Genomic DNA, 18,401 nt, shown 5'->3' with positions numbered 1-18,401 from the left:
GTACTCAGGACTGGGCATCCAATGGTATTGCACTCCAGTGGATGCAGGATTTTAGCACACTACTAAGGTGCAGACAGTGGATTATGCCAGGCTCCATGAGCCTTGGGACGGGGATCAGGCAGCAGTTGCTCAGGTGTTGGTTGCTTACATTTCAGGTCCTGTTTACACAGATTCTGTAGTCAAGACAGAGACAATTTGCGGAGATTTTTGGTTTTTTTTGTTTTGTCAGGTTTTTAGGAGAATTAGCAAATAAGGCCATATTGCTCCGGGATATGCGGTGGTCATTCTGCATCCTCCGTATTTGGTGGTGACGGACTCGAACCCCGGTCTAATCAAGAAGCATGTGCTACGCACTGCTGCTCCTTCCCACCTGGCTATGGAGGCGACTTTTGCGGAGATGGACCTAGGTCCTGGAGCCGCTATAAACAGGCTACATACATTCAATACCAATGGAGGTCTGCGCGCGTAGCACTGTTGTATCGTCACTGTCCTCCCCACACCAGGTGGAAAAGGCCCTGATACAAATCCCGTCGGTGACGCGAGGAACTTTAATGGGTTTTTTTTTCACTCCGTGGCTGAGTTAGTCAGTCTAAGGCGTAAATAGCACAGGTTTTTCTCGAGAAACTGGGATTTTTTCGTCCATAAAAACAGGCAAATCGCCGAGAGAACACACTCCATTCATAGCATAAATACACATGAGTGGTTGTAATCGATTATCGGTGACCCTAATATAATAATACGGTTTAATACCAATGGAGGTCCGCGCGGTAGTACAGTGGTATCGTCACTGTCCTCGCACACCGGGTGGAAATGGTCCAGGTTCGAATTCCATCGATGACGCGAGGAATTCTTAAGGGCTCTTTTCACTCTTAGCTGCATTAGGTCTCAGATGTAGATATCAAGGTTGGTTTTCGCCCGAAATCCCGGTTTTTTTCTTTGGCCAACAAAATAGGCAAATCGACCGTAGAAAACATGTAATTTACAGACCAAATACACATGCGTAGTTGATTTAACATTCTGGGTGATCTTAATAAACAGTTAAGACCAATGGGTGGCTGCTACACTGAATTTTACTGCCTTGCGAATGTGCTCCAACTTAGGTTTATTATTTGTAGTGTTTTTCAGATATAATTTTATATTACCGAATAATCAACGGAATCAACTAGAAAAGTGATACAAGTTGGGTAAGTTATTTATAGTTTTTCTTGTGGGATTAACTTAGTTGGGTCCGTTCTTCTACTCGTTATTGTCAAGGGTCTGACCACGCGGTCGTTAGGGGAGGCGGCAGTCTTTTTTATTACCCCACCATGGCCACAGCTAAGTTCAATTTGACTGGGGATTCTCCTTGTGTAGTTTTCCTAGGACTTCAAGATATTCTGTATATCTTTTTGTAATATGTAATATAAAATAAATATGGCATATTACTTTTATCTGTGGTGGTCTGTGCAGGTCGAGGGTACCCTTAAATAAGATGGAGGACGTCTTGGTTGGTGAGATTTTTAAGAATAGGTTTGTGCCCAGTCTTGAAGGATCTTCAGTGCCTGGTTTGTCTTGGTTTTCGAGCTGGGCCCTGCTATCTGTAGCGAACGTCAATATTAAGTCATCAGCAAAAGCCTGAGAGCTGACTTCACAAAGATCCATAGCCAGGAACTCATCTAAAATCATGCTGCACGGGTGTGCATAGTATTAGGGTCAGGCGCCTCCTGTGTTTTCCCACATCTGCGCCATATGTTCACTGTGAAGAAATGTAGTACTACTGCAAATGCTAGAAAATATTAATTGTGTCCTTTCTCTGAGCAGTGGCCACATGTGGAGACAGCCTGGCCACAGGTGTGGGATGTGTTCTTGACAATTGCCTCCTATGCAAAATTTAAAGCACTTGGGTACAGCCACGTGCCCAAGAAAGCAGTGTCTACCCCAGTTGATGTACACTCTTGACTGCATACAAACATAAATCGAAAAAGGTTTCCGTGATTTCCCTTTTAATTATATTTGGAAATATTCGATCGATTTCTGTGATCGTAGCAGCAAACAGTGTGGCAACTCACTGCATTTTATTTGACACTTCAACAATGATCTTGGGTGCGCTGGGAGTGGGCCCAGAATGACTCCTACATACACCCACTCAGTCAGTATCAGTAAGATGGTCGTGCAGCAGAAAGTGTAGTGTGTGTGTGTGTGTTGTAGTATGTGGAATTTAAATATGTCATAACAGTGCGACGTCCCAACACATACTGCGCTTTCTGTTGCACGACCATCTTACTGAAACTGACTGAGGCCGTGCGCATAGGAGTCATTCTGCTCACACTCACGGTGCAGCCAAGGTCATTGTTGTGGTGTCATATAAAACTGAGTGATTTGCAACACTGTTTCTGCTGAGACCGCCAGAGGGCTGCCTTACTAGTCGGACGTGCTGATCAACGCTAAAGAAAAATGTGCTTAAATATGCGTTTTAATTATAGTTATTGCCATAAAAAGTGTTCTCAACTAAAGAAGTCAACTAGTGGACTCTCACGGTAAGAAATTTTTTAAATTTCAACTGAGAATTTAGCAGGCTATTTGCGTTTTCATCTATATCCTTTGTTTGCGAGACCGCAGTGGTCACCATGTGGCTGGCAGCAAGGATATAGAGAGGCGCCAATATAAAGCGGCGGCCACGTAAATACCCTGCATTTGACTGGGGAGGTGCCCCAACTTGTGCTAAACCCGAGCTGCAAGAGCGTTCCATCATCTGTGCTGAATTACCGTTACTGTGCTAGTGAAACATGTATTTTTGTCTTCCCCCCCCCTCTGCAATAGACATACCGTGAACAGAATGGATCTTAGCAAATATACGTGTAGTGCAAAAACTGATGTCACCACTGTTATCGGCGCCAAGAAAAACCCCCAGAGAAATTAACCCCGTTTTCCTAGGGCCACTTATATACTAGGCTGTTTCCCCCCCCCCTATACTGCCAGTGGGGGAGAGCCCGAATCTTCGCCTGCAGATCAAACGGCAACAAATATACCCACGGACTAGTGGTTTATATCCTCCAACAGCTCTCAGAGCCCTCAAACAAAATAACGCGTCTAGACCTCACTAATCCGGATAACTTCGAAAATCCGAAATGGATACAAACATGATGGGAGAACCACACGAAAAAGATTGTGACTCTGACTGTGAACAAGTTAACCCTGAACACCAATTCCATACTGAAGAAGTTAAACCGACACCTTTGGCTAAAAGAAAAAATAAAAATCAAATAGTCTCTAATTCGGACAGAGCAACTAGAAGCCAGAGCCAACCAAAGGACGCTCATGATGATCCTGGCTCCCTACAACCAGGAAAACAAGTTGAAACCAAGCCGAAGGATTCCCCCCTGGACTCTGCACTCCCAGAGGGATCCCCCTTGGATCAAGCACGCACTCTCAAGACAGCCCTAGAAGACCTATTTAGGGACCAGAGCAACAGAATCTCAGCAGGTCTCAGAGGCCAAATTGCTACTTTATGGAATAAAATGGAGTCCGTTTTATTCCAAACATACTTAGAATCTGAAATAGCCACAGCTAAACTGCAGGCTTATAAGGACGGAGAAGCAAAAAATATGCCACAGCGCACTCCCTCCTATGCAGATGCGCTGAGGATACCGGCTCAGTGTGACCACACAGCCACCCAACCAATACAAGCCAAGGAGAAATCCACCACTCGGCGACCTAACATTGTAGTGTTGAGACCCCTTAATAAAGTGGACAAACATACTAGTGAAGGCATTAAGCAGGCAATAATTAATAAACTCTCCGATAACCTAAGGACCACGAAAATAAAATCGGTACGAAAGACAAGGAATCCAGGTGTAGTCATCGAAACAGAGACCACAGAGGAAATAAACGAAATAATAGCCAACCCCAAGATAGCAACCCTGGGACTCAGAGCGGAACCCCCAAGAAGGAAGGGGCCCCTCCATCCTTATATACGACCTTGATAAGGATATCAAACCCGAGGAAGTCGCAAGAGAATTGTTTGATAGAAATCTATCCAAACATTTGCCAGATCAAAATCTAAATGATCATGTGATACCCAAGCACACCATCAAGACCAAGTCCTCGAGCACAGTCAACTGGTCGGTAGAACTGAGCCCGCTGGCTTGGCAAATACTTATAAATCAGACTAGAGTTTATATATATTGGAGCGGCCACCGATTCCGCGAACATGTGGCTATCATCAAATGCTACAACTGCTGCAAGTTCGGACACACATCGCACACATGCTCCCAGGCTGTGCGAACCTGCGGCCACTGCGCTGGCAAGGGCCACAACTTCACCGACTGCCCAAATAAGAGCACAGACGCCGTTTGTGCAAACTGCAAAAGTCAGAAAATGGATGCCTCCCATTCCCTCAGAGACAGCATGTGTCCCATATACCAAAAATACAAGAGCTTGACCCAATCCAGAACAGATTATGGCACCACACCATAAACAATTCAACACTAAAGTAATCAAATTCTTCCAGCTAAACGCTCATAGAACCAGGGCAGTGGCCGACCAGGTCAGGATGAAAGCCGACGCCGAAAATATAGATATCATCATACTCCAAGAACCATACGCAGCCGCCAATCAAGTAAGGGGATACCCCCTACAATACAAGATCATACAACCTGAAAATGAAATCCCCTCGGCCGCTATTGTGGTCAGAAACCCAGATATAACAGCTACCAGGATCACTCACCTCTGCACGGCCTGGGCAGTCTGTGCGCATCTTATCTCAGCACTGGGAGCCTTCTACGTCGTAGCCCTTTATTGCCGCCCTGGAGAGGACATAACGATGGCTACAAGGTACCTAGAACATGTAACAAATATCCTCCCTGACCAGAAACTAATAATAGGAGCGGACGTGAACTGCAGGTCACCAGCTTGGTACAGCCATACCCCGGACAGACAGGGGACAAGGAATGGGCAGCGCCTGGAGGAATTCCTAGCAACATCAACGATAACAGTGCTAAACCAACCTAATCAACTACCGACTTACTGCAACCTACGATGGGAATCAACCATCGATGTCTCCCTAGCCACTAGAAACATTGCTGGCAATATAACAGACTGGACGGTTCAGGATGCCTGGACAACGTCCGACCACAGGGTCCTGACCTTCCAACTCAACAGAGACCATCAGAGACAATATCCTGAGAGAAAAAGACTGCAGAGATATGCGGTGAACACTGCAAACTGGAACCAATTCAGAGACACCCTAATAGCAGAAAAAGATACACAGCAAGCTGCAATTCAAACAATCCAAGACCCTGACCAACTCCAAAAAATAATCACAGCGATCATTACTAAAGCAGCGAATGCTGCCATAAAACGAAGAAAACCTGCCTCAGGTGCTGTACCATGGTGGAGTCCGGAGCTCCAGAGGCTCCGAAGAGAAGTCCAGGACAAACGAAAAGCATTCCAGAGAGCCAGACGCTCCTGGCCTGCCCCTGAAGTGGATGCACTACGGGAAATCTACAAAGAGGCCAGAAACCAGTACACCTCGCTCATACGCAGAAGTAAACAACTCTCGTGGGAAAATCTGGTCGCAACCACTGGCAACACTGACCCCTGGGGGGTGGTCTACAAAGTAACCACTAATAAACTTCCCAGGGGAGAGGTAATTTCAACCACCATAACACCACAGGGAGATGCTACCAATTCTTGGGAGGCATCTGTTAACAATATTTTGGATGCAACCTTCCACCCTCATGTAGACCCACAGACACCCCAACAAATCAAGATGTGCACAGAGAATGACGACTACCGAACAGAAGACAGGGAACCGGATTTCACAATAGAGGAACTACAAGCGGCTGCGCACCTTATTAAAAGTAAGAAATGTCCGGGTCCGGACCTCTTGGAGCCCGAAATCATCAGGAAGGTGGTGGAGATAGCCCCTGACATGCTACTGAACCTCTTCAATCTATGTCTCCAAACTGGAACCTATCCGAAGGACTGGAAAAAAGCAAATATTAAACTCATAATTAAAAACCCGACAAAACCACCAGACCAACCAACTTCCTACAGACCAATAGCCCTACTAACAGTCTGCAGTAAACTCTTGGAACGACTCCTGTTAACCAGAATACAGGCTCACTACCTACAGGCAAACCTAATGTCCCCAAACCAGTACGGCTTTAGACCCGGAACGTCGACTGTAGATGCCCTGAAGAACGTCCTTGCACGTGCAGCTGCCACAGAAAACAAATATTTCCTGGCTATCTCTATCGACTTTGCTGGGGCGTTCGACACCCTTTGGTGGCCGAGCATCCTGGCCCGGCTCCGGGGGAGTGGGATGCCAGGCAACCTCTATCGAGTAATCCAAAGCTACCTCTCCAGTAGACTCATCATGGTGAATGCTCCATATAAAATACTCACCAGAAAAATCAACAGAGGCTGTCCACAAGGCTCCGTTTTAGGACCTACGTTATGGAACATCGTTTTGGATGAATTCCTAAATACCGATATTGGAGAGGCGTCTTCACAAGCCTTTGCAGACGACCTCATCCTGATGATAGAGGGAAACAGCAGAATCCAGCTGGAAAGAAAGGCAAATCATGCCCTTAAAATCCTACAAGAATGGACCAATATCCACTTCCTTAGGATCTCAGCAACCAAAACGGACTCCATTCTCCTCAAGGGTGCCCTAGATTACAGGAGACCCCCACAGATTAAGATTGATGGTATCACATTACGACTGTCCAAGGAACTTAGATACCTGGGAGTAATACTGGACCCCACTCTCTGCTTCCAGGCACACTTGAAATACATCCGTAAGAAGATACGGGGATATACAGCCCTTGTTACCAGAGTCGCAAAAAGGGATTGGGGATTGAAAAAGAAGACCCTCAAGCTGTTTTACAAAGCCGCCTTCCTGCCGATAGCTACCTATGCTTCCGGAGCTTGGTACCCCAAAGTCACCATGGCTGTAAATCGCAGAATCCTCGACTCTATCCATAGAGCCATGCTGCTCACTATAACCCGGGCCTGCAGAACAGTTAGTACCCACGCGCTGCAGGTGCTGGCGGGAACCCTACCTTTAGACCTCGAAGTAGCTAAATGTGGAGTATTATATGAACTCTCCAAGGGAAGAGCCTGCACCTTCGCCGGCTTCGACGCAGATCCTACCACAAATCGTTTGACTGAGAAAAAGAGACTTGCAAATCATCTCATGCAAACCTGGCAAACCAGATGGGAGAATTCCCCAAAGGGAGAAGTCACCAAACGATTCTTCCCCAACGTTGGAAAACTCTATCCAATGGCTCCAGCATGGTTCACGCCGGGACTCCACGCGACCTTCCTGCTAACAGGACATGGTGCCTTTAAGGCTAAACTTACAGCCCTGGGCATTACAGATGACCCTACTTGCTGCTGTGGAGAGCTGGAGAGCTGGCACCACCTCATGCATGAATGCCAGCTTTATGATGACCTCCGCTGCCAACTCATCACTCGGATCACTTTTTTGCCCAGAGATAGAGAACAACACCTCCTGGATGGGAGACAGGAATATATTGCCTTCTCAAAGTTCGCTGAAGCCCTGTACAGAAGAAGACGGGACCTGAATGCACATTAGCCACATAATGGCTAGAAGCCAAAATGTGCATAACACCAAAGATGGACTACTAAGCAACCATGAAGATAGACAAAAAATCTGAATGAAGGACGAATAGCAGCTGTTCTGGCGGCCTGAGCCAAGCACTAGCCTGGCTCTCCTTTAATATCCCTTCCTGGCAGGAGGACGAGATGACCAGTCGCCTCGCCCCCTGCTACCCCACCTTTCCTTCTGGTGAGGCATGGGCATGCCTCACTGACCACCTGGGGGAATCTCTTCTGTGTCCCCCATACTTCTGCCTTTCCCCCCCAACCTTCTTCCTCCCCGCCCCCACTCTATCTATACACAACTCGAGCGCCCTACACACTAAATTTAATCTAGCAAAAAAATAATCTTCGCCCAGTCTCGGCCTAATTATCCTACGCAATGCCCTACTCCTGCCATATGAATGCATGCACACGTGCTGTATGCAAACATCCAAAGTAATTACGATTGCATGGATGCGTATATATTATGTATCACTGTTGTGTATATGTGCATATATGTGTATGTGTACATAAGTTTTTTTTTTTTTTTTTAGGTCCTAGCTGCCGAAATCTCAGGAAATTAAGCGGCAGGACCTGCCAGAGTAAATCTTAGTCTACTGGTGTTTCCTGGTCTGCCTCCACGGGGCGAAGGTGGGGCAACGCTGGGCTCCAGCGGCTAAATGACCAGATGAACAACGGTACACGACATTACACAGGTACAATACCCACACACTTTTAAACCTCTGGCATTCCCAGGAAACTGGTACACCCACAAAGAAAGCAACGCGGAGATGGGAGAAACCCCTGGGGCCGCATGACAACAATATACCTTACACCTTACACCTTACACTGTTTCTGCTGCGGTCTGCATGTGAAGCACAGTGGTATCGTCACTGTCCTACCTACACTGGGTGCAAAAGGCCCGGGTTCGAATCCCATCATGACGCGAGTAACTTTACTGGGCTTTTTTACTCCATGGCTGAGTTAGTCGATCTCAGGCGTAGATAGCAAGGTTTTTTTTCTAGAAACTGGGGTTTTTTCGTCCAGCAAAGAGGCAAATCGACCATAGCACACAAGTAAGTTACAGATAAAATAAATATATCGGTAGATGTAATCATTTACAGGGGACCCTAATATCATAATTTGTTTGCTGCGTCGATCAAATATTTCCGAAGATAATTAAAGAGGAAACCATGACACTTTATTAGGGTCACCTGTAATTCATTACATAAACCCATATTTTGTTCCGTAAATTGCATGCGTTCTCTGATCGATTTGTCTGCTTTGCTAGATCAAAAAACCACAGTTTCTGGAGGAAAAAACATTGCGATCTTCGCCACGGAGTGACAAAAGCCTTCTAAAGTTCGTCGCGTCATCGACGGGTTTAGAACCAGGGCCTTTTCCACACGGTGTGGAGAGGACGGTTACGATACCACTCCCTCCATGATACCACTGTGCCACAAGCGCAGAGAGCACCAATAAGCAGGGCACCAATATTTTTTTTGAGTTTACTTTTGGACTGATTAACGTTTATCAGTTTTCAACATTTATGGCAGGAAATTTTATTTCGGCTGCTTTTTTTTTTTTCGTAGTTGTTGGCGCATCGGTATCTGTGGCCATAATACACCTCCCAAGGTTTTTTTGCAGTACTTCGATCCAAGCTCGAGGCGGGATTCAAATCGGCGACCTTTGGGTTGCTAGGCAGGTACTTTACCCACCTGGCTAACCCTGTCCGTCTCGGCTGCTAGTGCCACATAAAGCGTCAAACAGTTCAGTTAGTTCGAAGCTGAAAACACTTCAAATTAACTGAAGTGGGCCTTTGAGAGGAATTTTATCAGGTGGGTACAAAGTTTCTTTCGGAACCGCTTCCCTTCTCAATTATTCATCCTGTTTTTATCCACTACGGTTTTATTTCATGAGCTGTAGCCTGTAAGGCCAAAAAGGGTAGGGAAAAAGGGAGAGGGGTGGAAGGGAGTGCTCTGCTGATTTTCTGCATTTCATGCTCCTATACTCCCTCCATGATAAATATAAATAAAATAAAATAAAATAACAGGATCAGAGAGAAGAAAGCACGCGCATGCACTTTCTTCTCTCTTCTTTCTTAAAATAAGAGAATTAGAGAGAAGAAAACATGGGTATGTGACAAGGAGAGCCTTCAGCGACACAGACATGGGCCTGATCCTGAAGTTAATGTTCTCAAGCAAGATTACAAGAAGAAGCGAAAATTTTACCATAAACCCACCGCGGAGAACAAATTAAGGTATTGAAGAAAATTGGTTTTCCAAGCAGAGAACACTGACCCTGGGGGGCTCATATACAAGATCTGTAGGAACAAAATTATCTGCCCAAATAAATACAACACAGTGACATATCAAACCATTGAAACATATGACTGGCACTCAGCAGTTGAGAAAATCATTGAACACACCTTTCCTGAAGATGATCCCAATCCTGGCAACATGCATCAAATTCAGATTCGAGCAGACAATGCCACTTTAGCATTAGCATTAGCATAAGTAGAGGCATATGATGCAAGAGAGCAAGAATATGGAGCATCAGCAAAAAAAAAAAAAAAAAAAAAAAAATCCACGTCCACTTCACCCCTCCGTCGTTCAAAGTACCTGTCCAGCTGAGCCTTAAATTTATTTAGGCTATCTACTTCCACGACAAGCGATGGTAGTTCCACCAACCAACTACCCGCTGGCTAAGGGCAAATTTACATACATCTATCCTACATCTGTATTTCTTCAATTTGAATTTATGCCCTCTCAGGTGATTATTCTGAGCAAGAGGCAGTATCCCATCAGCATTGAGCATGCTCAAGCCATTCAAGACTTTGCACATCTCGATCAGATCACCTCGCTGGTGCCTAGCCTGCAGACACTGTAATTTGCAAAACTTAAGCGTTTGTTTCTAAGAGCACCCCTTTGTTCCATTCACTAATCTTGGTGCCCTTCTCTGTACTCGATCCAGCAGCTCTACATCCTTCTTTTAATGAGGCCTCCAGACCTGTAAACAGTACTCTAGGTGTGGCCTGACCATTGCCTTATACAAGGGAATAATAACCTCCTTATCCCTGCTAGAAAAATTCCTGTATATCATTGACAAGACACAATGAGCTACTCTTGTAGCCCGTCTGCACTGCTCAGAGAACTTCACATCTGCAGCACAATTACACCCAGTTCCTCTTCATTCTCTACCACTGTCAGTGTAGTATGACAGAGCTGATAAGGTGCTCTAGGGTTGCTGTTTCCCATATGTAGTACTTTACATTTGTCAAGGTTAAACTTCAGCAGCATAGTGTCAGTAGTGTCCTTGACAACCCTGCAAATCTTTGTATAATCTGCAAACTTGGACATGAAGCTTCATTTACCATCATCAATACCATTTATAAATACAGAAAACCATAATGGACCCAACACTGAACCCTGTCCACTTATAACATTAGTCCACGATTAGCAGTGTCCATTGATTATCACCCTCTGTCTTCTCCCCCTGAAACACCCATTTATTCCTAGCAGAAATTTGCCTACAATGCCACATTGCTCCAATTTGTGCAGCAGTCTTCCATGTGTAACAGTATCAAAAGCCTTTCTAAGATCCAAGTATATAATATCAAAGTTATTCCCTGCATCCAGCTCTTTTGTGACTGCATCATAGTATCCAATCAAGTTGGTCAAGAAAGACGTCCCCTTAACAAAACGATGCTGTGTCCGAGCTAAAACTGAAGTCTTGTCTAGATGATCCTGTAGTGCTTCTTTAACCAGTGCCTCCATTAATTTTCCTGGAACAGAAGTTAAACTCACAGGTCTATAATTACTTTTGTCAGCCTTTGATCCTCCTTTGTGAATTGGGGTCACATTTGCACATTTCCAGTCTATGGGTACCTCCCCTGAGTCCAAGGAAGCTCTCATAATTATGGCTAAGGGTTTGCTTACTTCCTTTGCTGTCTCCTTTAATATAACTGGATAGATCCCATCCACCCCGGGTGCCTTTCTTGTGTTTATCTGCAACAGTTTCTCCTCCACTTTACTCCCAGTTATTTCAAGATTCTGTAGCTTACTGCTAGAGTTGAATACACCTCTGGCATTCCCCTTGCTGAATATCTCCTCATGTGTGAATGTCGATGCAAAATATTCATTTAGTTTCTTAGCTACCTGAGCAGGATCATCAACAGTTGACCCATCAATATCAAGTGGACCAATCTGATTCATCCCCTTCCTTCTAGAGTTTACATAAGTAAAGAACTCTTTGCTGTTTTTCTTTGCATCCCTTGCGAAGGATTTCTCGTAATCTGCCTTCGCCTGCCTAACCTCCTTTGTAACTTGGTTGCATATCAACTTGTATCTATCATAGGCCTCTCTGTCATGTGTTAATTTGTAAGTATCCCATGCATTTTTCTTCTCTGCCATATGCCTCATTAGTTCATCTGACATCCATTTTGGCCTAAACCTTGAACAGTATTTCTTAGTTGGTATGTACAGCCTAGTAGCTTCCAAGATAAGTTCTTTGAATGCTTCCCATTTTGAATTTGCTGTTGGTAACATCATCAGTTGGTCCCACTGTATAGAATTTAAATACTGTCTCAGTCCATCGTAGTCGCCTTTACGGAAGCAATAACCCTTCCCTTCACCCCTAATGGTAGTTACCTCTTTGAGTAAATCCCACTTCAGCACACTGTGATCACTGCCACCTAGTGGTTCATTTATCTGCCGATTCTTAATGCATGAAGAATCACTGCTGATAATCAAATCAAGAGTATTACTCTCCCTAGTTGCCTCCCGAACATGCTGATGTAGAAAACAATCATCCAATAAATCCACAAAAGCCCTGCTAGTGCGTGATTAACCAGCCCCCAAATTCCAGTCAATATCTGGGAAATTAAAATCTCCCATTATAAGACTCTCTGATTTACTGGCCCACTCTATTTCCCTGTACAGTTCCTTATTATACTCATCAGAGTCATTAGGCCTATAGCACACGCCTACTCTCAATTTTGAACTCCCAATGCTTATGTCACACCAAACTGACTCAACACTGCACTGTCCAGCGATGTCGACTGGCTTCACTTCCTTGGTTTTTATGTGTTTCTTAACTAATAGCATAACCCCTCCCCCCTTCCTATCCTGTCTATCCTTTCTGTAGACGTTGTACTCCCCAAATTGCAGTTCTGCATCCCTTATATCTGTGTGACACCACGTCTCTGATATCCCAACAATATCTGCCTTTGATGTTTTGAGTAATACCTCAAATTCATCAAATTTATTTACTAAACTCCTTGCATTGGTGTACACGCAAGTATACCTGCACCTGTTTCTATTCTTAGCTACCCTAACACAACCCATGTGTTTACTTGTACCGCAATGGCTCCCAGCAGTCTCTGAAATACCATGCATCTTGTTTTTCAGGCTTCTGCTCATTCTAATAGAAGCAGTGCAAGAATCTCTTTCACCTCTGCCAGTGGCTACTGTCAATCTATTGGACATTGTCTCCCCCCAAGCTAGCAGTTTTCGGACCCACCTAACACTGACTTGATAGCATCAGCAAATATTCAAAGTTCCTTGTTACGTCGGAATACTATTCAACATAGTGCCCTAAGGACACTCACAGGAGCCTTCAGAACATATTCACTACACAGCCTGTATATTGAAGCAAATGAACCCCCATTACAACTCAGACGAAAATCTTTACTATGTAGCAATGCTGCAAAAATTTAAAGTGTCCCATATCATCCTTGTTGAGAATAGTTATTTGACCCCAAGTATATAAGGCTATCCCGCAATAAAGATAAAGAAAACGACGCTGCATGTATTAAATTGCAAGAAATGATGCTTAGTTGGAATATCAACTTCCAGAATATATCCTTGAAGAAGTTTCTCTTCCTGAGCATCTCCGGATTCAATACTCACCTCTTTCTGATGAATTCTTTCTGCAATGGATAAAAGGTTCTCGGCCGAACAACAATTTCCAGCAGCTGCATGAAGCCTATGCCTAAGAAAATTCAGAGAAATTTCATATTTATACAAATGGTTTCAAAACAGATGCTGCAGCAATTTATTCTGCTTTTTCAGTAGCTGTGTCTGTTCCTACAGAATGCAATATCTATACCACCGAATTTTATACAATAAAACTAGCTATAGATAATATAACCAAGAAGCCATTCAAGCAAGCTCTTATGTTCACTAGCATTAGTAGAAGCATTTGATGTGAGAAAGCAAGCTTATGCAGCATCAGCCAAAAAAAAAAAAAAAACCACTTCCACTTCACCCCTCTGTTCGTTCGAAATATCTCTCCAGCTGAGCTGTAAACTTATTTAGGCTATTAACTTCCACGATAAGGGATGGAAGTCTGTTCCACCAACTAACCACCCGCTAGCTAAAGGCAAATTTCTGCACGTCTGTCCTACATCAGTCTTTCCACAATTTAAATTTATGCCCTCTCAGGTCATTACTCTGGGCAGGAGGAAGAGTCGCATCAGCATTGAGCAGGCTCAAACCCTTCAAGGCTTTATACAGCTCTATCAGATCACCTTGCTGACGCCTAGTCTCCAGACACTGTAATTTGCAAAACTTAAGCCTTTCTTCGTAACAGCACCCCTTTATTCCATTCACTAATCTTGTTGCCCTTCTCTGTACTCGTTCCAGAAGCTCTACATCCTTCTTGAAATGAGGCCTCCAGACCTGTACACAGTACACGAGGTGTGGCCTGACCATTGCCTTATATAAGGGAATAATCAACTCCTTACCCCTGCTAGAAAAATTCCTATATACCACTGACAATACACCATTAACTACTCTTGCTGCCTGTCTGCACTGCTCAGAGAACATCATGTCTGCTTGCACAACCACCCCCAGGTCCCTTTCATTCTCTACCACTGTCAGTGTAGTACCACAGAGTTGATACATTGCTCTGGGGTTGCTGTTTCCCATATATAGTACTTTACATTTGTCAATGTTAAACTTCATTTGCCACCTATCAGCCCATCTGCTCAACCTTTCCAGATCCTGTTGCAGCAGCATAGTGTCCGTAGTGTCCTTGACAACCCTTCCAACCTTCGTATCGTCTGCAAACTTGGACATTAAGCTTGATATACCATCATCAATATCATTTATAAATACAGAAAACATTAATGGACCCAACACTGAACACTGAGGGACTCCACTAATAACATTAGTCCACGATGAGCAGTGTCCATTGATTACCACTCTCTGTCTTCTCCCTCCTCAACCACCTCCTTTATCCATAGCAGCAATTTGCCTTTAATGCCACACTGATCCAATTTGTGCAGCTGTCTTCCCTGTGCAACAGTATAAAAAGCCTTTCTAAGATCCAAGTATATAATATCAACGTTATTCCCTGCATCCAGTTCTTTTGTGACTGCATCATAGTATCCAATCAAATTGGTCAGGCAAGACTTCCCCTTAACAAAACCATGCCGAGCTATAACTGAAGTGTTGGCTAGATGATCCTGCAGTGCTTCTTTAACCAGTGCCTCCCTTAATTTTCCTGGAACAGAAGTTAAACTCACAGGTCTATAATTACTTGTGTCAGCCTTCGATCCTCCTTTGTAAATTGGAGTCACATTTGCATATCTCCAGTCTGTGGGTACCTCCCCTGAGTCCAAGGAAGCTCTCATAATTATGGCTAAGGGTTTGCTTACTTCCTTTGCTGCCTCCGTTAATATAACTGGATAGATCCCCTCCACCCTAGGTGCCTTTCTTGTGTTTATCTTGAACAATTTCTCTTCCACTGTACTCTCAATTATTAAAAGATTCTCTAGTGTATTGCCAGAGTTGAATACGCCTGTGGCATTCCCCTCGCTGAATAACTCCTCATGTGTGAATGTCGATGCAAAATATTCATTTAGTTTGGTAGCTACCTGATCAGGATCATCAACAGTTGACCTATCGATATCAAGTGGACCAATCTGATTCATCCCCTTCCTTCTAGAGTTTACTTAAGTAAAGAACTCTTTGCTGTTTTTCTTTGCATCCCTTGCCAAAGATTTCTCGTAATCTGCGTTCGCCTCCCTGACATCCTTTGTAACTTGGGTACAGATCAACTTGTATATGTCATAGGCTTCTGTGTGATGTGTTAATTTGTATGTATCGCATTAATTTTTCTTCTCTGCCTCATGTTTCATAGTTCATCTGACATCCATTTAGGCTTAAACCTTGAACAATATTTCTTAACTGGTATGTAAAACCTAGTAGCTTCCAATATAAGTTCTTTGAATGCTTTCCATTTTGAGTTTGCTGTTGGTAACATCATCAGTTGGTCCCACTGTATAGATTTTAAATACTCTCTCAGTCCATCATAGTCGCCTTTACGAAAGCAATAACCCTTCCCTTTACCCCTAATGGTAATTACCTCTTTGAATAAGTCCCACTTCAGCACATTGTGATCACTGCTACGTAGGGGTTCATTTATCTGCTGATTCTTAATGCATGAAGAATCACTACTGATAATCAAATTAAGAGTAGTACTCCCTCTAGTTGCCTCCCGAACATGTTGATTCAGAAAACCATCATCCAATAAATCCACAAAAGCCTTGCTGGTGTCTGAGTGTCTAGCTCCCAAATTCCAGTCAATATCTGGGAAATTAAAATCCCCCATTATAAGACTCTCTGATTTACTGGCCCACTCTATTTCGCTGTACACTTTCTTATTATACTCATTAGTCATTATGCCTATGGCGCACTCCTACTCTCAAGTTTGATCTCCCAATGCTTATGTCACACCAAGCTGACTCGACACTGCACTGTCTAGCGATGTCGACTGGCTTCACTTTCTTATATTTTATGTGTTTCTTAACTAATAGCATAACGCCTCCTCCTTTCCTATCCTGTCTATCCTTTCTGTAGACATTGTACTTCCCAAATTCCAGTTCTGCCTTCCTTATATCTGTGACACCACGTCTCTGAAATTCCAACAATATCTGTCTTTGATGTTTTGAGCAATACCTCAAATTCATCAAATTTATTTACTAAACTCCTTGCTTTGGTGTACACGCAAGTATACATGTTTCTATTCTTAGCTACCCTAACACAACCCATGTGTTTTCCTGCACCGCAATGACTCCGAGCAGTCTCTGAAATATCCTGCATCTTGTTTTCCAGGCTTACTACTGTTAATCTATTAGTCTTTGTCTCCCCCCCCCCCCCAAACTAGCAGTTTTCGAACCACCTAACACTGCCTTGATAGCATCAGCAAATATTCTTGCACCCTTTTTATTTAAGTGTATCCTATCCCTGTAGAAGCAGTCTCTCCTGTTAACAAGTATAGTCCAGGCTGAAAAAAATTCTACCCCTTGAGCCTTGCATAACCTTTTCAGCGCCGAATTGATCAAAAAGGCTCTCATCATATACTCCCTCCTATCGTGTCCGGGCAGAATTGCAGACACTTTCAAATTCAACCCTAATGCACGGCTTTTTTTCAACAGTGACCTGTACTTGTTAAGTAATTCTGCCCGTCTCCTACTCTTGATATCATTAGGGCCAACGTGTACAGCTATATCACCTTTTGTTACCTTAAAGACTCCTTAAGTGCTCTCACTGCCATTCAATCTACTACTTCTTCCTAACACCCCATTCTGAAACAGATACAGTCTCAATTACGCCAATATCAAAAATCCAACCAGTTGGTCATCTTCTGCTTTATCCCTTGTCATGTCAGCATCCCAGGTAATGAAAGTGCAGTTCGTGCTGCTGAATATCCTAACAGTGGTTCATTCTGCCATCTGAAAGTCCCATACACTGATTATAAATTCACTGTAAAAACAGCATGTTGGCTTTAATCGTCTGAACTCTGGCAAACACAAGTGCATAGTAAATTATTTCAGCTGAAAAAGATCCTCAGTTGTTGACTTCTAGTTTCAGGAAAAGCAGGCGACAAGAATTAATTTTGGCAAGACCGCGTATTGGTCACTCTTATACATCTAATTTTTCTTGCTTATGGGATAAAACCAACCTCAGTGTCCCTTCTGTCGGACCCAGGTAACAATCAAACATATCTTAATAGAATGCCCTAAATACTCAAGTAACTGGAAATCCCGTTAATATTCTCTGTTAAATTTGCAGCAAAATTTAACTTTTCTACACATAATGCAATAATGGAAATTTTGAAGCACTGCTTAGACACTTGAAAAGCAGAAATATGCTTTTCAAGTGTCTAAGATATCTGACCAACATGTGCTGTCACTTTATTAGGTACGTCTACTTAGTAGCGTGTTGAGCCTCTTTAGCCTTCCAAACAGCCTGAATTCGTCTAGTCTGGATTGAACAAGATCCTGAAAACTTTGTGCAGGATTTGAGTACCATGCAGACATGAGTGTGCATGCAGTTTCTTGGGATTTAATGGAGATGTAGACGTGCAGCGAACAGCCCTTTCCAGCTCATCCCAAAGTTGTTCAATAGAATTGACATGCAAGGACTGAGCAAGCCACTGTGACAAAGAAAATCATAGTCATGTTCCTGGAACCTTTCCATAGTGATTCGGCTTTGTGCATCAGCGCATTATACTGCTGTAAGTAACCATTTGACTGAGGAGAAACTGTCAACACGAACGGGTGCACTTAGTCAGCAACGATGTTTAGGTACGATGTGGCATTCAGACCTGAATCTATGGATGTACCCAACGTGTGCCAAGAAAACATTGCACACACATTGCATATGCATTGCAAACATTGCATAGCCTTGCACAGTAGTCGTTGGACATGACGAGTCCATGGATTTTTGTTGTTTTCGCCAAATTCTGAGCCTTCCACCAACATGATGCACCAGTAACTTCGACTCGTCAGAGTAAGCAACTGTTTT

The sequence above is a fragment of the Mastigoproctus giganteus genome, chromosome 9 (assembly GCF_048544385.1).
Source record: "Mastigoproctus giganteus isolate SK-2022 chromosome 9, ASM4854438v1, whole genome shotgun sequence".
Classification (NCBI taxonomy): domain Eukaryota; kingdom Metazoa; phylum Arthropoda; class Arachnida; order Uropygi; family Thelyphonidae; genus Mastigoproctus; species Mastigoproctus giganteus.
Note: the sequence above shows the minus strand (reverse complement) of the source record.